The sequence below is a fragment of the Carassius carassius genome, chromosome 6 (genome assembly GCF_963082965.1).
Source record: "Carassius carassius chromosome 6, fCarCar2.1, whole genome shotgun sequence".
NCBI classification, from domain to species: Eukaryota; Metazoa; Chordata; class Actinopteri; order Cypriniformes; family Cyprinidae; genus Carassius; species Carassius carassius.
Window position 1 is genome coordinate 38,375,808 of NC_081760.1, and position 22,684 is coordinate 38,398,491.

A 22,684-nucleotide genomic window follows, 5' to 3' on the forward strand; every position below is an offset into this window, starting at 1 on the left:
TTGCAAGGGTAGAGCTGAAACAACTAATCGATTAAAATCATATCAAACATATCAGTCTGATGTAAATATTAACACAACTCAGTAACCTGTCACACAAGCCAATCTGCCTGTCTGAGGACACAGATCGTTGAGGTTGAAGTTAATATTAATGAAATATGCACCTTGAGACAGGTCTCCGCTGTACGTCACATGTCTGACAACATGTCAATTGTAGTGCTGAAATGTGAACATTTAGGTGACTTTTAACTTGAACTAAAACTAATGTTACTTCTCCACATAGATCACCAAGGAATTCACCAGGCTCACTTCAATGGACATAAATAAATTCTATGAGGGTCTGGACAGCCATCTGCATAAACTTCTTCAGTTATTCCGGTTGAAGCGCTTCGAGGAAGTTCAAGACATGACATCCTTAATGGAGAGTCTTGACAAGGATGTAAGTGCATATTTTTTGTAGTTGTGGTCCACATTAATTGTGCAACCCCACTGAGGAGAGGGACCAGGATGTAGATTATGACAGACAGTAAACCTCCTCTAATTAATGTACTTGGATAGGCATTTGATACAGACTGAATAAATAAGAAAATGGCTCTGTAAGATGGAGTAAATGGAGAGAAGGCCAGAGTTCAAGTTATCTCTTTGAACTGAAATCTCAGTTTCCGTCATTTGACAAAAATCAGAGTTCTGATATCAACTGAATTCAAGTATTGTGTTATTGCAGGCATCAAACCAAAGGAAGAGAGCAGCAGCTTTGCAGGGTCTGCCATGGTACATGAAGGAAAATCTTTCTACATTGATGAAGAGATGTGAGGTAAGCAGCAAAATGTTTCTTTAATTATACAAAAACTAGTTCACAATGTGCATGGTTACACATCATTTCAGGCATTCTCTGTGTGGATACACTATATAGCAAAACATGTCTAAAACACAGGCACCTTTTTGTTTTTTGTTTGTTTTTGCATGAAGCTAACAGATTGTGGGGAGTACTTCATCAAAGGAATGGTGATTGGAATCCTTTTGGTCGTTGAAGATGTTAAAGAGCCCCTTCCAGTTTCCTACAACGACGTTGCCATTGTCATTGAGGAAAAGATTGTCATGCATCATCTTGGTGATGTACCCAACGCTTTTGTGAACCTGATGGGCCTGCTGTACATGCTGAACCTTGACTATCCAAAAGAGATGAAATATACTATTGAGGTGATTCAGCGCCTGTTCATGGGAATCGGGTCTGAGATGTGCACTCCCAGGGTCCACTCTCTAAAGAATAAACTGCTCAGTTAGAGGGATGGCTCAGGAGGATCTTTCTGCATGATGTTTATGTTAGTTTGAAGTTTAAATTAGTTTTAGTTTAAAGTATTTTAAAGTTTAAATTAGTTTGAAGTAGATTGATAAACGAGTTTGTTAGTTTAAATTTCACACACACGCTCACTAACTCGCTCACACACTCGCACATACACTCACACAAGCACACACTCACTCACAAACGCAGACACGCTCACTAACTCTCACATACTCATGCACATACAAGAAAACACACACACACACACACACACGCTCACCGACTCTCACACACTCATGCACATACAAGAAAACACACACACACGCTCACCACCTCACACACACCCACACTCATGCACACACTCACTCACGCACACACATGCAAAGACACACTCACTAACTCTCGCACACACACACACACATGCACATACTCACACAAGCACACACTCATGCACATACAAGCACACACACACGCTCACTAACTCACATACACACACTCGTGCACATACACCCACACAAGCACACACTCACTCACACACTCATTAACTCACTCTCACACACGCACTCAAACAAGCAATACAAATGTAGTAAGAGGAAATAAATGTAAAGCCCTTCTGTGGGTCACAACAGTTTATGTTTGTATGTTCTAACAGATGTCTATTGCTCACTGTGGAAGAAATATCACTTGCAGACACCAATTTGTATTTTATGTTGTAGAGCAAACATGAACAGAGTGGAGTTCTCTTACGAGAGCTCTCTCGTACTGCGTCTTAGCTAAGACGCTACAGGAAAAGTCTCTTTTCACGAAATACTGAAGCAAAAAATTATCCTTAATTTTGTATTTTTGTAAAGTGCATTTGCAGCAGTACACAGCCATAGGCGAGACGGCTCGTTCGCTTATTGGCTTGTTCTGCGGCAACTGCACAGCCTATCGAGCGCGGGCTGATGCAACATCAGACCAATACCAGCCTTCTTGCCACTACCAGCCGAAACGGGTGTGGCCCAACCTATAAAAGGAACTCGAAAAGGCTGACACACCTGATTTTTCATCTCTTCAGCGAAGCTCACGCATCGCTGGATCACGGAGGAAGCAAGCGCCGTCTGAGAAAGCATATCAACAGGACGAGCCATTCTGAAGCTGCTGGCATCGCCGCCTCCACTGCCGTCCCTGCTGCGCTATCCGGCGCCTATATCCTTTCAATTCTGTTATATCCAGCTGTTCTTATGTGTGTGTGTGTTCGCCCTGCGACACACACTCGTAAAAGATCTCGCGTCTTTTTTAAGATGCCTTCCTGCGGCTCGTCAGAGCCCCACTCAGCGAGGGAGACCGGTACGTCATCTGTGTCTCCTGCCTGGGTGAAGATCATGCAGCGCTCGCGCTCGATGACGGCGGATGCCCCCACTGCGAGCTGTTGCCATGGTGACTCTGAGGACTCGCCTGGCCTTTTTCGCTGAGCCTGCATTCTCCGCTGCGCTGAGGCGCCGTAAAAGCATCGCTTCCAGCGGATTCCGGAACCGTCTTCAGCTCAACCGAGCTTGCCGGTTCGCCCTGCTTCACCGGCCCCCCCTGCATCGCTTCCCGGTGGGCAGCGCCCGCTGTTTGCCGGCGCGTCGTCCGAGGAAGTCGATCTCAGGGCCGCGTCGGGGGAAGAGGACACGCGCTCTCTGCTAGCTTCGGGCAGTGAGGGCTGGGCGAGCTCCGAGGATCTCGCGCCTTCTGCTCAGAAGCCCAGCAGACGAGCTGACATCGAGAAGGAGCCGGGGCGAATGCTCGTGTCGGCCGCGACGAGTCTCGGCTGCGAGTGGTCTGCACCAGCGCCCCCCCCTCTCATTCCCGGCTGGATGGTATTTCCCTTTCGGATGAGCGTACTTCTCAAAGCCCGCCTCATTTCTTCCTGAGCTTCACGAAGAGGTGGCGAAGGCTTGGAACGCTCCATATTCAGCGCGAACTCGTTCGTCTGTCTCACTAGCATTCTCCACACTGATGATGCTAAAAACAGGATCTACCAGTCACTTCCGCCGGTGGAACAGGCGATAGCGACGCACCTTTGTCCGCCCTCTGCTGGATGGCGGCAAAAGCGGTGTTGCCATCTAAAGCCTGCTGTGTGACGCTGCGGCTGCACTACTCGCGATGGCTGCTTCATCGAAGTGCAGGTGTACGAGTTCCGCTGTGGCCGAGCTCTCACCCAAGCGCGCCGCTGTTTCAGTTCCAGGAATTGTGACTGTCTCAGCGTTTTCTGCAACGCGCAAGCCTGCACAGTTGCCCGCTTGCCTGCACACAAAAGCCGTTATCACAACAGCGACGCAGCTCGAGACCCCCGTTCTCGCTCTACCGGCCGTCGCCCCGCGCCGCGGGGACCGCGGCAGAGGATTACGGTGAGGCCGGGAGCCCCGAAGCCATCCTAGGAAAGCCATCTATGCATGCTGCATGACGCTGCGTCTACACTACACACGATGGCTACTTCATCGAAGCGCCGGTGTACGGTGGCCGGGCTCTCACCTAAGCGCGCCGCTGTTTCAGTTCCAGAGATTGTGACTGTCTCAGCGTCTTTTGCAATGCGCAAGCCTGTACTGTTGCCCGCTTGCCTGCACACAAAAACCGTTATCACGGCTACCCAGATATTTCCCGGAAAAGGTGTAATTTCTGGTGTCCCGGCCACGGCCGATGGTGCTATAAATGTAGTGACGATGCCCACTGCTCAGTGCCCATCTCCACATATAAGCACAGCCCTTCACACAGGGCTCGCGCCCATAAAAGCGACTCAAGTCGATCACGCGCACTACATAGTAGACGTGCCCACTCCTCAGTGCCAACAATCACTATGTCACACGCGTCATGTGGTTTCTGTAAAAACGAAACCCATGCACGTTCGTCCGGCCACGGCCGATGGTGCTATAAATGTAGTGACGATGCCCACTCCTCAGTGCCCATCTCCACATTTAAGCACAGCCCTGCACACAGGGCCTGCGCCCATAAAAGCGACTCAAGTCGATCGCGCACACTGCATAGTAAGCGTGCCCACCCCTCAGTGCCCACAATTACTATGTCATACGCGTCATGTGGTTTCTGTAAAAACAAAACCCATGCACGCTCGTCCGGCCACGGCCAATGGTGCTATAAATGCAGTGACGATGCCCACTCCTCAGTGCCCATCTCCACTTGTAAGCACAGCCCTGCACACAGGGCTCGTGCACATAAGATCGACACAGATCGGTCGAGCGCGCCGCATAGTAAACGTGCCCACTCCCCAGTGCGCACATACACTATGTCACATACGGCGCGTGGCTTCTGTAAAAACGAGGCCCGTGCACGTACGCTCTGCACAGGCAGACAGCGAGTTGAAAGTGGTAAATGTGCACATATGCAGCCCACAGTTACTCGCAGACATATCGAGTCCCACGGGACCTGCTCAGCCTTCCCCAGTCGGTTAAGCGCCGGGACGGGGTCGAGGAGGAGCGATCTGCCCGCTGTGATCAGCGCGCTCCCCGCCTCAAATGCGCAGCACATCCGAGCGCCGCCGTTGCCCGGTCAACAGAGCGCGCTTCGCATCCAGCCCTTAGCCATTCATGCAGATGCATGGTCAGCGCTTCCAGGGGTTTCGGATTGGGTGCTGGGCATTATAAAGAGAGGCTACTCGCTACAGTTTTTTCGAAGCCCTCCGCGCTTTTCAGCGCGCGTCGAAACTACGGTCAAAACAGAAGTAGCACACATACTTCTGGCTGAAATATCAAAACTGTTGAGCAAAGGGGCTGTAGAGCCTGTGTCTCAAGCTCAAAGCGAGGGGGGGCTGTACAGCAGATACTTTCTGGTGCCCAAGAGAGACGGGGGTCTCAGGCCCATACTGGATCTAAGACAGCTGAACAAGGCATTGATGAAACGCAGTTTCAAAATGCTTACGACCAGGAAACTCCTCGCGCAGATTCGCAGAGGGTACTGGTTCATGTCAATAGATCTGAGGGACGCGAATTTTCAAATACAGATAGCGTCAAACCACAGGCGATATTTGAGATTCGCCTTCGAGGGCCAGGCATACCAGTTTACAGTCCTCCGTGGCTCCTCGTACGTTTATGACCACAGGGCCGTTTTACTCGATCACCTCGAGAAGCTCGGCCTCAGTGTCAATTGGGCAAAGAGTTCGCTGAACCCCAGTCAGACGATTCTGTTTCTGGGTATAGTTCTGAACTCGTGTTCCATGACGGCGCTGCTGTCACCACAGCGCGTGATGGGCATTCAGCGCGCAGCGAGCTCTTTCCGCTGCGGCGCGGCCTGCTCCGCATGCGCCCCCTGCAGTTCTGGCTGAAGACGCGGGTGCCGCGCAGAGCGTGGGCGTCTGGCCGGCTGCATCTCAAGGTCAATCAGAGCTGTGTCACAGCTCTGGCACCTGGAACAGCGAACGGCTGGTACCGATCAGGTGTAAGCCTGGGGACTTCCCCGAATGTGAAGATGGTGTCGACGGACGCCTCCACTTCGGGATGGGGAGTGCTGCTCGAGGGCAGAACGTCCTTTGGCCTATGGTCAGAACAGGAAAAGCTCCATCATATCAACTGCCTGGAAATGCTGGCAGTGAAGAACGCGCTGATGCGCTTTTGTCTCCAAATCAAGGATCTCCACGTCTTAGTCCATTCGGGCAACATGTCTGTGGTGTCCTACATAAATCGCCAGGGCGGTCTCGGGTCCTGAAACCTGTACTGGCTAGAGGAACGCCTCCTGGTTTGGGCTCAGTGCGACGTGCGTTCGCTGAGGGCAGTGCATGTGCCTGGGCTACAGAATCTGGGTCCAGACAGGCTGTCCAGAGGCAATGTGCCTACGGGCGTATGGTCTCTATACCCGCAAACAGTCCGGCTGTTGTGGGAGAAATTTGGCAGGGCGGAGGTGGACCTCTTCGCGTCCCACGAAAACGCTCGCTGCCCTGCGTTCTTTTCCAAGAACGAAAGCGCGCTGTCACAGGAATGGCCGTGCTGCCCGCTTTATGCTTTCCCTCCCGTCTCCCTCCTTCCGCAGATGATAGAACGGGTGAGAGAAACGAGATGTTCAATACTGCTTGTAGCACCTCTTTGGAAGATCCAACCATGGTTCCCAGATTTGATGCAGTTAGCAGATGTCGCCCCGTGGCCAGTACCGTTGAGGAGGGACCTCCTCTCGCAGGCCAGGGGCTCGATTTGGCACCCTCAACCGGAGTTGTGGTCCCTCCATGTGTGGGCGCTCAACGGCTACCCGCTGATCTCGCAGTGGGAGTGCTGAATACCATCACTCAGGCTAGAGCTCCGTCGACACGACGTCTGTATGCCTCGAAGTGGTCGGTGTTCTCCAGCTGGTGCACAGCTCGAGGATATTCACCCCTTAGTTGTGAGGTGACGGAGGTTCTCTCCTTCCTAAAGGAGCTGTTGGATAAGGGCAGAGCCCCATCCACGCTCAAAGTTTATGTGGCGGCCATCGCAGCGTTTTCTGAAACAGCGCTCGGTCAGTCAATAGGAAGGAACGGTTTGGTCATCCGGTTCCTCAGAGGAGCTAGGAGGCTGAATCCTCCCAGACCTCCATCATGTCCCTATGTGGGACCTCGTGGCGGTTTTGGAGGCCATGAAGGGTCCCCCTTTTGAGCCTATCCAATCGGTTAGCCTTCAGCATCTGTCGTTCAAGAAAATATTCTTGTTGGCTCTCGCTTCGGTGAAGCGTGTGGGTGATTTGCACGCGCTCTCGGTGAGCCAGTCATGCTTGGAGTTTGGGCCTAATGACTCAAGGGTCATACTCAAACCTAGGCACGGTTATGTGCCGAAATCCCTCAACACGCCGTTTCGGGCTCAGGTTATTGCCCTGTCTACCCTGCCAGTGTCAGGAGAGGATAGAGACTCGAGTCTTCTTTGCCCTGTCAGGGTTTTAAGAGCTTATGTATGCTGCCTTTCGGCAGACGGAGCGGCTGTTTGTCTCGTTCGGTGGACGTTCCAAGGGAATGGCTGTTTCGAGACAGACTCTATCCAGATGGATAGTGGACGCCATAGCGTTAGCTTACGCTTCCAGGGGCCTTCAGTGCCCGTTTGGCATCAGAGCACACTCCACAAGAGGCGTCGCCTCGTCGTGGGCGTGGTCTACTGGGATCTCCTTGCAGGATATATGTATGGCGGCAGGTTGGGCCTCGCCGTCTACATTTATCAGGTTCTATAACCTGGAGGTTCCCGCCTTGCAAGCAAGGGTGCTGTCGGTATAGTCGAATCAGGGCCCTGAGGGGAATTCTGAGTTCATGAGCGATATGCGCTGCCGACTGTTATATGGGCAGTATTGCGTAAGACCCGCATTGCCACATTGGTCAGGCTTTGCCTCGGCTGTGTGATGTCATATTGCCGCATCTACGGATGCTGCTAGATATGGGACGGAGGGCTTTCCCCCTTTTCTGTCCTGGACTCTCTGTGAGTCCCTCAGGTGACTGTGCACTGTAAATCCTGGGCGTTGCTTCAGGTTTATTGGTGTGTGATCCCTGCGCGCACGGCATTTTGCATTGGGTTCCCGTAGCGTCTTAGCTAAGACGCAGTACGAAAGAGCTCTCGTAAGAGAACGTACTCGGTTACTAAACGTAACCTCGGTTCTCTCTAGAAGAGCGAACGAGTACTGCGTTCACTGCCGTGCGCACGATTCACTCTGGTTCGCTTCGGCGATGTAATAAATCAGGTGACTGAGCCTTTTCGAGCTCCTTTTATAGGTTGGGCCACACGCGTTTCGGCGGGAAGTGGCAAGACGGGCGCGAAGCAACTCTGAACATCCACAACAATGGACTCCATTGAATTCGGAGAGTTATTGTTTTTCAATAGGAAGGCTGCACTTATTTTTGTGTATTATATTATTATTTGTGGAACAGTGTAATTTCTGTTAGTAAGCAGCCCCAAGCAAAAGTGTGTTAGAGAGTGTAAAGGAAAACTTGAACATGTCCCAAGGAAGGTCTTTTTTTGATGTCTTAATTTTAAAGCAAGGCTGTTTGAAGTTGGACCTGTTGGGGGTTTAATAAAGGTCCTTATTGAATTGGATTTCATCTCTTACTTTTTATATAATTTCATCTCTTACTTTTCAGCTATTTTCTTCATGTGTTAATATTTAAGTTTGACTGGCCAATTCTCATGTAGATTTTTTGTAGATATTAGTTTGCTAAAATTTTTGAAATCTAGCAATTTCTGCTAGATTCTGCTTTAAACTCAAGTAACTTGGCAATAGAGCATGAGAAAAAAAAATATAATGTTGCCCTAACTTGATAAAACAAGTTAAACCAACATCTTTTTTTTAGTTCTCTCAAGTAAAGTTTAAGTCCACATTACTTGATATAGAAAGTTGAGTCAACAAATCGTGAGTTGTATCAATTATGTATTCCATGTTTAGCCAACTTGATTCACAGTTGTAGGAACTTGATCAAATAAATTCAACCAACATCTCTTCAAGTTATCTCAAATAATATTTTAAAGTCTAACTTACTTGACACAGGAAGTTGAGTAAACAGACGGCATGTTGCATCAATTCGTGTTTTGAAGTGTAATAAACTTGACACTATAAGTTGACTCAAATTAACTCAGTCAAAGCAACAAGATGACTTGACTTAGTTGAGTCAACTAGTCTTTTTTTACAGTGTACAGGATATACAAATCTTTACAAATCCCTTATATGATATTTAAATTATATATATATTTTTTATGCAAATATATTTTACTATTATATAGATATATTTGAGCCTCTAACTCTAACTTTGAGCATATGTAATGATTAGTCCACTGAAGGCGAGCGTAGTGAGAACCCAAGTGCAGTTTATTTACAAAAGTGAAAACCAAAATCTAAACAATAAACAAATACTTGACTTGACTTGACTTGACTTGACGATGAACAGACTTGACATGAACAGACTTGACTTGAACAGACTTTACGTGGCATGAACAGACTAGACTCACGACAGTAGGTTACAACGTTAAAACATGACAAAGACACAAGGACAAAAACCTGACTATTTATAACAGACAAATATGGACACATGACATGAACAAACCAATGGGGAACAAGGCACATGACTAAGACAATGAGAACATGACACATACACAGGCCAGAGATACATGAGGGCGAGGGAAGCATAACACAAACATGATAAACAAAAACTACAAAATAAAAGACGATGGAATGAGATGGATCATGTAACTGGAAGATCTGCAAATAAATAACTTGTGTACATATACAAATAATTTGTAACAGGTAAGAAAGGTCTACAAATGATACGTAACACATTTACAAGTAATGAATAGTTTACACTTCAGATAAGGGGATGCAGAAAGCTTTGTAAATTATTTATCCATGCGTTGTTTAAACATCATCTATAACAGATGTTGAACACTTTGTAGTGTGTACTAAGTACTGACTGGTGAGGGTATAGACAGCTGTCTTCTCTGACACACATGGAGTCTTTAACCCTGTGCACCTGATGTGAGCTTCAGTGGAAGGTAAAAGTGGTCACTTCATCACTAGATCCACACACTCCACACAGAACACAAGTCTGTGCTGATGAGAGAAAGGATTTAACACAACCCACTGGAATCACCTGACTAAGGCATTTATAAATGTTTATCCACTTCAAAACAAATGAGTTACTCTTCTACTCTTCTTCTACTAAATAGTGCTTTAGCATACCTGCATATTTGTGCTTTTGAACACTGATAATTTACTAATGGTGTATTCATCATTTGTTTATGATAAACAATTGTTTATTGAGATAATTATACAAAACAATTTTGACATAAATACTTCAATGATTTATAAGTAATAAATAATGTATCAACTAATATCTTATAAACCATCTACTAATGATCAGTTTGATTTATTTTTCATATTTAAGATAACTTACAACACATTTGTAAATCGTTAGCATACCACTCATTAATCATTTATGAACATATAGTTATGTTTTGTAAATGATTCATCATTAACCAATAACTTATAAGTGACTTATAACTGAATTAATAAAACATTACTAAAATGTTAACTTATTACTTATTAATAATTAATGAAAGTATAGTCATGTTTTGTAAATGATTAGTTCATCATTAACTAATAATTTATAAATGACTTATAACAGGATGTTATTATAAAGTGTTAAGACTTATTCAGAAAACAAACACATGACTTCTGCATCACAATGAATGTCTTACTGTTTCGACCTCTTGCTTCAGTCTGGCTGAGTTTTCGGTCGTTATTTGCATAACTTTCTTCATCTCTGTCCATTCCCATCTCATTGTACTTGCTGCAGGTCTCGTTGTTGTCCTTTATATAAACACTCGCTAGTTCCATGATCACTTCACTTCAGCTGTGGACTTTTGGAGGATGAGTGCAGTCATAAATATAGAGAACCTCCCCTAGAATTTACATACTGCTGACTGTCAAGAATGCAAACTTTGATGAACTGTACAGTTTCACAACAAAAATGTGACTGATGTCAAACATGTTGGCTTAATGAACGCCCACCCCACCCCCTTTTATTTTGCAGAAACTTCCCTTTATTTTGCAGAAAAACAGCAACTTACTGCATATGCACTCATTCCACACATCCATTCTGACCTTTCAATACCAGTATTATTTGTGCTCAGTGTCACTAAGAGCTGATGAACTACAGTCTGATGTGCTATACTCAAATGCACATTTCTTTCCAAGTAGAAGGATGCTATTTTTCTTACATTTATTTGATTTGAATTTTACATCCTGCTGAACTTGAATTTGTTGGAAAATTGAACTTCCACAACGAGGTTACATTAAAAATACTCTGAAGTAAAAAGTAATTTATCAGTTATAAACAGTTCAAAATTGCATTCCCGCATCAGTAATATATCAGTACTTCCTAAAAGTTTGTTGTTTTGGATAGTGAATAAGGGGATGATCAGAACAGATGATCTTGCTTAACTATATTTATTATGGATATTTGCTTAGATATGCATGTTTCACAACACTGCTTTTGAAATGGTGGTGTGTGAACAAGTCATGCTTAGGTATACACTGATTAATCGCTGTATAACAGGATAATTACTAAAAAAGCAACAGTCAAAAGCAACTCATAACTCACATTTAACAAATTTAAGTTGAAAATGAGGCAACACCAATTTTTCTGTTTTATAACATTTAATTTCATCAATGAGCATCTCAAAGCAATAGTCTGGCATTTGACTAATTCGTTGCAGCCAAAGCGCAGATCCTGCCATTGTATTTTTCTTTGAGTTCAGTGCTAGTCTTGCTCTGCTCCAAGCTGGGCCAAAACTCCAACCTGTCCTCTCACCCAAATTATCCAACCCATAAATATAATGAAGTATTAACAAACTTTGATGCAATAAATAGGAAATGATTTAAAAATGAGCATCCCTCCAAAACAGAGAAAACATCTTTCAGAAACATCTACGTGTCTGTCTCTTTTAAAGTGTTAATAGTGTATATAATTTGTTGTATTTATAGGGGTTTTTATAGCACAATTCTATAATTAGGGCACTATTATAGAAAGGCAAACAGCTATTTAAACTAAGTGAAAATAACATTTTCTAAGCGATAGGTGCTATTTACACTAAGTGCAAATAGCAGGATGCTAGTGCAAATAGAAGCATTTTTAGTGATATTGTGCAAATAACTATAGATTTTACTTACACAATGTTAAAATTTTACTACTTATTGAAAACAGTGGCAATTATCTGCACCTCAGTATTGTAGTACATTGTAAAACAGTAAGCAATATTAACTTTTTGAGTGTAAAATTAAATTTAAATTCAAAATATTAAATTGATGCCACACTATTGCCACACCTATCCTAACCCTACCCAATACTTTATTTTCAAGTTTTTTATTATATTCTTAATTTTCATTGAAAATAAAAGTTTTTCTGATGTAATTTAAAATGATACAAAAAGGCAGATTCAAACCCAGGTAGATCACTGTGAAATGAACACATCAAACATTTAACCATTTTCACCACTAGAGCTGATTAACTATTGGTTGTCTTTTGTAGTGTTGACTAGCCGAATCACACGTTGGTGGGTGGAGATAGTGTAAATAGACACTCCATTACAGAAACCCCCTGGATTTTCGGCCATGGGTTCACAGGCTTTCTTATTATGGTGAGCCTTAAGACTATTCTCCTTTTTTTGAAGACTGCAGTTTTCTGTTTCAGCAGGAGCGAGAACTTTACCTGCTGTAGATTAACAGTATAACTGTGTGTGTCTTCTTTGCAGTTTTTTAGAATTATTTTTACAATTATACCTTCGGCACACACCCATTCTGACAGATTTTGTGAAGATTTCCTTCCTTCTGGGTTGGATGGTAAAACTTCAAAAGGCGGAAGAAACATGGAAGAATGACCACATGTGTCATACAGCATTCCTTGTACTGCAACATTATTTATATAAGTAATCAGCTGTGAAAATAATGTCAAAATAATCATAATTATAAGGGGTAAAATGATAGTGGCTTACTGTGAATTTTCAGTGTGTGTGTGTAATAATATATATATATTTGTTTAATAACAATGGAAATTTAAAATAATGATAAGTTGTTTAACAATGATTCTGTCATGATGTGCCTATTGTGTAGGAACGAGGAGACGAAGGAGATCCAGAACAGTAATAAAAAGTCTTTAATAAAACCAAAATCCCAGGGAACACACCCATAGCACACAGAGTAGACGTTTAAGACTGCACGCAGAACTCACAAAACACAGTGCTGAAAAACACATGACACGTAACCAGGGAGAACTGACATAGGTGGAGTAATTAATCAAAACCCATGGAAACTAATGAGGGAACACCAGAAATCAAAGAACACAATCAACATGTGAGAAACTAGGACACATTGTGAACAAGGAACATGTGGGGGAGGAAAACACAAGACACAGGAACACGGAACTGGCATTACTCCCCCCTCTCGGAAGGCACGTCCGAGCGCCACACAATATCCAACGGGGAGGGGAGGTGGGTACTCTGGAGGCCCCTCAGGACAGGCTTACACAAGATGGCAGGCCCCAGAGCGGTACCCATTCTGAGATCCCTGGTGGATCAGGCAATTCAGGGCACCATGGCAGATCAAGCAGAGGGAGCCATGGCGGAGCAGGGAACTCAGGGGGCCATGGCAAAGCAGCCTCCGTGGCCTTGACCCTTGGCCTGACCTCTATGACCAAAGCCCTACAGCTCCCCCCAAAAGAAAAATCATTGGAGGAAATTTCTGATTCAGATGGCACTCTGTGGGTCAGAAGTAGGAACAGCTGCCCTCCCTGTGCTTAATATAGGAACAGGAACCTTCTCTGGGCTTGGCTTAGGGACTGAAGCCCTCCTTGGGCTTAATGTGGGGACTGGAGCCCTTTCTGGAGAGGACTCAGGGGCTGGAGCTGACACTGGACTTTTGGAGGATGAGTGCAGGCATAGAGAACCTCTTCTAGATTTTACATACTGCTGACTGTCAAGAAAGCAAACTTTGATGAACTGTACAGCCTCACAACAAAAATGTGACTGATGTCAAAATGTTGGCTTAATGGAATTTCCCCCCTTTATTTTGCAGAAACTTCCCTTTATTTTGCAGAAAACATTAAAAATGAACTTTCTGCATGTGCAATCATCTGCATGTGTACTCACTCAGAGCATACTGACTGCTGAGGGGACTATAAGTGTATGTTAAAGAGGCGCTTACATGACAAACTAAAGTGTAAACTGGCAAAAAAGGCTTATTTCTTTCACATTTACCTGTAAAAATAAAATAAAACTGGTTCCTCTATGATTACCAGCCAAAGAACCGGTTTTGGTGCCGTTCACACATTTTTTTTTAATGTACCCCAAGTTGCTGCTGCTCATCCTGCTGCTTCCACCAATGCTGCTGTTCCTGCAGTTAATTCAGCTGGTCCCATCTTAGCAGTCATCACTTCTATTGCATCACACATAATGAATGGCAACTAAAAAAAAATAAAAAAAATAACCTTTCTAATGAATGGCTACTATATATACTAGTGTATATTGTGGCCTAATGGTTAGAGGGTTAGGCTTGTAACCAGAATCTCATGGGCTTGAGTCTCAGTACAATCAGGAATTGTTGGTGAGGGAAGTTAATAATCAGTGCTCTCTCCGACCATCATTACTGAAGTGCCCTTAAACAAGATACCAAACTTAAGGTTCACTTTACTTTCATAAAGTTCTAAGAAAAATATATAAGTTCAAACAACATTAAATGTTACACATTTTATGAGGAGATTACTTGTATTTCCGACTCACAGCTGTGACTGTGAAACACGTGACATAACAAGCAACGCTGTCCAGCTGGAGGCGACTAACAGACTGAGAAAAACAACTGATCTTTATTCTGAAGGTGAAATAATGAGATTGGTATAAATGGAGGTCGGAGCCTGCTCCAAATGGGTGGGTAAGCTCCAAATGGGTTGGACTTCAGCTACAAGTGGGCTGTACAAACCTACAGAGGCTTTTTGATTGGTTTATTTAATGTCATGGCAGTAATGCACGCTGCGAATCGTCAAAACAAAAAAGACGATGACAACTTCCGTAGGCTTTTCAGCACCAAAAAAAGATAAGTTTGAAGGTTTAAGTTTGTTATACAATTTTTAGACTTGTACAACGTATTACAAGTTGTGAAAACGTACAGTATCTTGGCGGTTGATGTTTTGTCTTAGGTTTAGATGTTTTAGACTTATATTTAAATGATAAATTCAAACTTTTAATATATTTGGTAGTTTCATAAAAATGAGTCTTAGTTATCAGGTTCCATAGCCTATTTAGGTGCCGATGGTAGGCGTATGATTTTAGCGTGTGTAATTTAGCGCGGATCGGGTAACAGGCCAAATATTAACGGGTCTGGGCAGGTGCGGATTTAATTTTGATATTATCATGGGCGATGGGTCGGATCTGGTGCTGACCTTTACCGGTATGGGCGGGCACAGGTCTCCAAAAATGGACCCGTGCAGGACTCTGAACTGCAGTGTCCACTAACATGCATTACACTTCAATAAGGTGTAGAATTAATTTTGTCATTGTGGAAAAAACAAATAAACAAAAACATTCTGTTTACTTCGTGTTACAGAACGTTCAAGTCTGGGTGGCCAAAAGTTTGCAACATTAATGACATTTTACTTTATTAGGCTATTTGCTGTAAGCTAATTCAAATAATTACATTTAAAGCATTTAAAGCCCTGTTTTTGTCAACAGTTATTTATTTATTTATTATTTATTTAATTTTTTGCACGGTTTAAAGGAGTCATTTCATGCCCATTTTCCAGAAGTTTATATGATTCTTTAGGGTCTTAATGAAAAGTCTGTACCATAGTTTGTTTAAAATTTCTCAATGTTAGTGTAAAAAACACAATTTTTAACCTGTCAAAAACAGCTCTTTTCAAAACAGGAATGTTTGTGGGATTCTCCTTTAATGCTAATGAGCTCTGCTGACTCAGCCCCTCTCTTCCATCTGCTCTATAGATAGAGTCGGCATCTAGTCGTGACGCGTAGAACAATTTTAGTCTCTTTTAACTTTAATATTCATATACACTAGTCCATATCGATATTTGATTCATTTTACAGCCCTACTGTAGATGTATTCATTCAAAAATAGCCAAATTCTGTGACGCTCTGCTTTATACAGCAAGTTCCTTTTGTGACTGGATTCCGTGATTCTATACGTGTCGTTTCGCAAACACAGACGGGGTTAATTTATGAATGAAAGTGTAAAAGTTCAGACACAAAACTAAGTTGTTACATATCCTCACGCTCTTTTCTAGTGGTATCACGTAGACTACACCTCTTAGCAGACGCGTTTCATGTGCGTTTAGGTTCGACACTAGGCTAACGTTACATAGTTTTGCTTCAGGTAAGTTAGAATGATAAGGCTAATGCATGCCACTTTCTGAAATAACCTTACACAGTTTTGATAACGTTAATAATGAACACAATGTTAACGTAGCCTTCTGTGATGATATGCGGATTGCACACATACACATATAGTCTTGGGATTTCCACAACTTCCCTTGATCATCCTCTCAACGTATTGCTTGGAGCCATTTTGTCATCCTTTTCCGGTTCTGTATGTTTATTAGGAAGGATGTAGAACTTCAATTCATATTTTTTTTGTTTATTTGAGGTGTTGAGGTACAGAAAACCACACACCAACTCTTCGGCATGATTGTCCCATGTATTTCAATTGGCACCAAGGCAATGTTTTCCCTCACGGGCTAAATTCACATAACGTGACGCGGTGTTCCCAGGGGCGTTCCCAGACCAACTGTCTGTATGTATGAGAGACTGTTTACTTTAGCCACATTCATAGCGAAATTTTCTAATTAGCACATTATTAGGAAAGGCGATTTTCAATGATTCATTTAAATACATTATACTAACTGCTGGAGGCTGGATCATGAAGGATTCGTACGAATATAAAAGCATTTAAGTAGATCAAGGGTGCATTTCTTTCATTTCTCCAAACGTAAATTAATCCTCCGCAATTTCAGTCGCTGGAGTCATGCTCGTCTGCATCTTGGACTGATGACAGCTCACCCAGGGCGGGTGTAGGACCAAACCCACTATAGGTAGTGGGCAAAGTTACATCCAGTGGACATCTTTTTTATGTTTTTGCTGATGTTGAAAAGACGTCCACTGAGGAGCCTGAATGAAAGTTTTTACGATGTCTTTTTTTGACGTGTTCTGTACGTCCGATTTAGACATTCAAAAAACCTTCTTACAAGGTTAAAAACTAGTTCAAAAGTGGTCAGTGGACATATTTTCATCATCATTTAAGGTTCATTTAGGCATAACTTATACTGTTTCTGGACCAAATCAACACTCTCAGGATGCATTAGATTTAGACTCATGTTATTTCAATGTAATTTCCAGACACTGTTTATCCTAAAATCAAGAAAATAAAATAATCTTTATGAAATAAAGAAATAACTGACGATTGAGCATGTGGTAAAATCAACTGCAAATCAACGACATTAAATCTCTGAAGATCTCAGCAGAGGAAGATCAAACATCTCCACAAACTGCTTCACCAACTTCACTCATTAGATTGACTTTATTTCTATCAGACATCTAGAGAAGCTCTTATTGAGAATTAAGAGAGGTTTAGATGTTGATATTTTATTCATTTGAAGTCACCATTGGGGTGGGCAGTCTTTGGTTTAGTTGGGATCTTGGTCCTCATACTTCTTGTGTTAGCTTTTTAACTGTGGCTGGCTGTTGTAACTGTGTGTTATAAAGCACTCTTATTGTGCTAGAAAGCGGAGAACTCAAGCGTTAGCATCTTGCTGTCAATTGTGACAAAATTATAGCAAAATAAAATATTAGTGTTTTGTTGCAACTATATTTATTTTCATGGATAGAAATCTTGTAGAAAAAAACAATGTACATATTTTTTTAGAAAATGCAAGATATGCATTTTGGATATGCATCACATCAATGTTGACAATCAAAACAAAAAAGTTTGGAAAATAAGGATGAGTTTGAGCTATGAAGTGGTTTTGATTGTCACCGTTGTTGTGATGCATATCCGGAATCTTGATCTCTGTGTGTGAGTACAAGATTTTGCTCAAAATATTTAAATTGCATGCATTTTGTCCATCTTCAAAATAAGCAAGTATTTTGTTATTGGTACCTGTACTGTAGCTTTAATAATCTTGGGTCTATAAATGAGAAAAAAAAATTAACAAAGCTAACTTCATGACCTCAGTTACTTAATATGTAATGACTTTTTCATCATCAACAAAAAAACTGATACCACCTGAGCTCTTTTAAAGGTCCTGTTTTTTGTGTTTTTTTAGCTTTGATTGTGTTTACAGTGTGCAATATAATGTGTTCATGTTTCGCGTGTAAAAAAAACTGTATTTTTCACACAACTAACTTATCTGTATACCGCTGTTTTCACTGTCATAAAAACGGACCGATGACTTCCTTGTTCTATGAAGTCCCTCCTTCAGAAATACGCAACGAGTTCTGATTGTGCAAGCGGTTCCTGTGTTGTGATTCGACAGCAGCTTAAAAGCTAAACAGCGTTGCCCTTTGTGTAATAAGTTTCAGAAACTGTTAAACGCACCAACTTAAATAATAAAATACACTTACCGGTTGTGGTCCATAAACAACACCTTCTCCAGACAAAGAGGGAACTGCTCCATCTTTCAAGAATAATCTTTGTGTGAATCCGGCATTAAACTGATTGAGATTGAGGAAGCTGTCCTCAGCAAAATGTGCTGCACATAGTTTTACATGTGGATTATAATTTTTGGGAACAGAGTTAAAAATAAAGTGTAACCATTGATCTCTAAGTACAGCGTCCCTGGGAAGGCCAAACAAAGGTAATTGGACTGAAAATAACAGCGTTTCGACGAAATGGCGACAAACATACTCTACAAACACAACTCTTCCTCCTTCTCCGTGAGAGCGCAACAAGATCACGCCCCCTTTTTTTGTGTATTCCTGTGGGCAGATTCGAGGTTAGTCAAAAAACTGTTCTAATGACATCATTAATGAAGGAAGTAGAAGGATGTAGTCCAAACTGGTCATTCGAAGAAATAGCTGGACCAAGATTCCAACTAAACCAAACACTGTCCACCAAAATGGTGACACATGCTCAATCGTCAGTTATTTCATTATTTCATAAAGATTATTTTATTTTCTTGCAGAGGTGGGAGTTTCAAGTCACAATTAGTCTTCAAGTCATATCCAAGTCCTCAAAGGGTTAAAGTTAATGAGATAATTAAGTGACTAATTAAATGATGATTGTACAGTAGTGACGAACATCTGCTGTTAACAATCAACATCACTGAAGTAAAGAGAAACACAATAGCTACAACTGAATTTAGCCACAGCTAGTGATGGCAAGATGAAGCCTCATGAAGCTTTACGATTTTCAGCCAAGTGGTTCACAAAAGGGTTAAATTCTGGAAACTTAATTTGCTCACAATACCACCTGGTGGCCAACGAGTGTAAAACAAGCAGATATATTACAGACAGAGGTGTAAAGTCCAGGGGTCAGAAAGTAAAAGTCCTGCCATATTTTTGTTCCACCCATGAACTCAGCAGTTCGTGAAAAAATATATCCTCACCATTGTCTCTCAATGCAAGCGGCCATCTTGCCAACAACATCTTGTTTTGACATCTCGCGTGGTTCTATCCCAGCAGGCACAGTACATCAATGTGATGTCAGGAAGACGCTGGACTCCAACTAATCCAACGTCAGTCAGACGTCATTTTTTGGTTGAAAATGAAAGTCGGGTTGACACGTGTGATTTGGACAACTGGAGGCATCGCCCCCTCACTCTGACCATCCCGCCCCCTCACCCAATATGAGTGTGAAAATAGATTGTAATTGAAATGAATGAAATATAATGGTTTATTTAAAAAATATATACTGGCCAAATGCATAGGTTTTCTAGCATTATGATGCTACTATAGCAACTATTTAGGACAGTCCATTTCACAAAGTCACATTTAATTGTTACTCTGACACAAATCCCTGCGCAAGCGGTGCAACTAAGAAAGCAGAACTAGTAAGCTATGATGAAATATTTTTTATGAGATGATTTAGCTGTATTGCTATTGTTTGTTGCTGTTAAAGTAGCTCTAACTTAAAATATGCATCTGTTAAATGGGTCGCTATGAATGTATTATGAGCTTGTGTTTAATTGTAAAGCAGACATAATTATTTCTGGTGGCTCCGGTGGTAAAACTGTTGCCGAAAACTGCTCACATTATTATTTCCTTGATGTCAGATTTTTGAATTTAGTGCCTATGCGATTTTGTTTTAATCAATACTTTGCCATCTGTATTTGCTAAGTAGCTTTTAATAGGTTAATTCACACAGAACGCATTTTTCATTCCCTGCTGTACTTCTGCATTGTATTTCAATGTAAATACGCTACCTGACGTCTTGAACGCTGCGCTTTCATCTCAGATCTTTGGTAGCTTCACGCACATCATTCTCGTGCATAATAGCCTACATCATTCTAAAACACGCCACTCAAGATAGAGGTCTGAAAGCCCATCGGGTCCCAAATCCATTCGGGCCGGGCTCGGGCCATTTTTTTCCTTTACAGAACCGGCTCATCAGTGCTGCACTGGCGCCGGCTCTGTCCTCATATATGATAAAGATGACTTATGTCGCTGTGTACTGGAAGCTTATGTCACTTAAACAAATTCCTTGTATGCGCAAGCATACTTGGCAATAAAGCTCATTCTGATTCTGATTTTGATTCTGATCTTGGACCAGGTACTTCATGTGTTAGCTGCTGTAATTGTGTGTTATAAAACACTTGATGTGGCAGAGTGCATTGAGCACCAAGCGTTCACATCTTGCTGTTAATGGTGACAAAATTACAGCAAAATAAAATGTTAAAATTTTGTTGTAACTGTGTATTTATTCTCATGGATAGAAACCTTGTAAAAAAAATAATGTACTTATTTTTAGTAATCATAATATTTCAAATGCATCCATTTTGTTCATCAAAATAAGCAAGGATCTTGCTCTCTGTGTTTTTACTGTAGTGCCAAAAGGTTTGGAGACTATAAATAAAAAAATAAAGACTAATTCCATGATTTAAGATACTATTTTGTACAACAACGAGCTGACAACACCTGAGCTCTCTTAATTTTTTCTCCATTTGCTGCAAAAACTGTGTTCCACAAACACACAGTTATTGCTACCAGCAACAAGCTGATACAAAAGGTACTTGGACCAAGATTCCAACTAAACCAAACACTATCTACCACAATGATTACTTCAAATGAATCAAATATCAACATCTAAACCTCTCTTAATTCTCAACAAGTGCTTCTCTAGATGTCTGACAGAAATAAAGTCAATCTAATGAGTGAAGTTGGTGAAGCTGTTTGTGGAGATGTTTGATCCTCCTCTGCTGAGATCTTCAGAGATTTAATGTCTTTGATCTGCAGTTGATTTTACCACATGCTCAATCATCAGTTATTTCATTATTTCATAAAGATTATTTTATTTTCTTGATTTTAGGACAAACACAGTGTCTGGGAATTACATTAACATAACATGAGTCTAAATCTAATGCATCCTGAGAGTGTTGATTTGGTCCAGAAACAGTATAAATTATGTCTTAATGAACCTTAAATTATGTTGAAAATATGTCCACATTTAAAGATTTAAAAATAAAATAAATTGGTAGAAAAACACTTTTTGGCTCTGATTTTCCTCTTCCTGTCTGTTCAGTTCAGTCCTGCTGGACTGAAGGAAACAGAACAATAAAGCAAATACACAATAATTAAGTGTGAAATGAAAACAAAAATATCAAGTTTACTCAACATTTTATTTAAAAAGAAACAGAAAGCCATGCAACTCAAAAGCAGTTTCACAGGCACTTAACATCAGAGTAAGAGAATAAATCAGAGTAATCTGGACACTTCAGACTTCTGTAGTTTACTGCGATTGCCCAGCTAACAGAATTTTGTTACAAGAACGTTCTCCAAATATTCAGTGTTGGTTCTTGGAACATACAAAATGTCCAGTTTTCTTGATGTTAGAGGGAAGTTTTTAAAAGGTATGATGTTCCTTAAACTTTCTTCCAACTTAATTTTGATTTAATATTCAACATTATAGGAACATTGATTTGTAACTTTCCAAGAACATAAAAATGTCCAATTTCCTTAATGTTAGTAGAATGTTATTTAAAGGTTAGTGTGACGTTCCTGATACATTCAATCATTCAAACACCTGCTGTGAACAAGCACGGAACACTCTCAGAAAATAAAGTACATAATTTTACCTTTAGGGGTACAATAGCTTGTCACTGGGGCTGTACCCTCAAGGGTACAACTTTTGTACCCTTGGCATAGGGTACAAATTTGTACCCTTGTGATTTGTACATTAAGAGACTAGTTTTGTACAGAAGTGGGAAGTCCAGGGGCCAAAAAGTAAAAGTCCAGCAGCCGATTTCACCAGAGGAACCAAGTCATTCCTTTGCAGTCACAAACGACTCTAAATCCCAAGTCCACAAAGAGTTAAAATTAATGAGATTATTAAGAGACTAATTAAATGATGATTGTGCATTAGTGATTACCACCTGCCGTTATTGAGAATTACAGAGGATCAGATGTTGATGTTTTATTGGTTAAAATGAAGACCATTATATCAGAAATGAGATCAGTGTTTGAATTACTTGTGCTCTTGACCCTTGACCCTTGACTTGTTGTGTTAGATCTCTCTCTGTATGTGACGTTGCGGAGAAGACAGTACTGTGACATATGAAAAACATATAGTCACAGTGAACTGATTTAACTGCATCTCAAATAATTTTTTTTTTTCGCTCTTATCACATGTTTAGGTTTTGGATAAGTGAAGCTACAGCATGCAAAAAGAAAAAAAAACATTGCTCTATTATTTACAGGGTATGCATTTTACATTTGTGTAACACATATA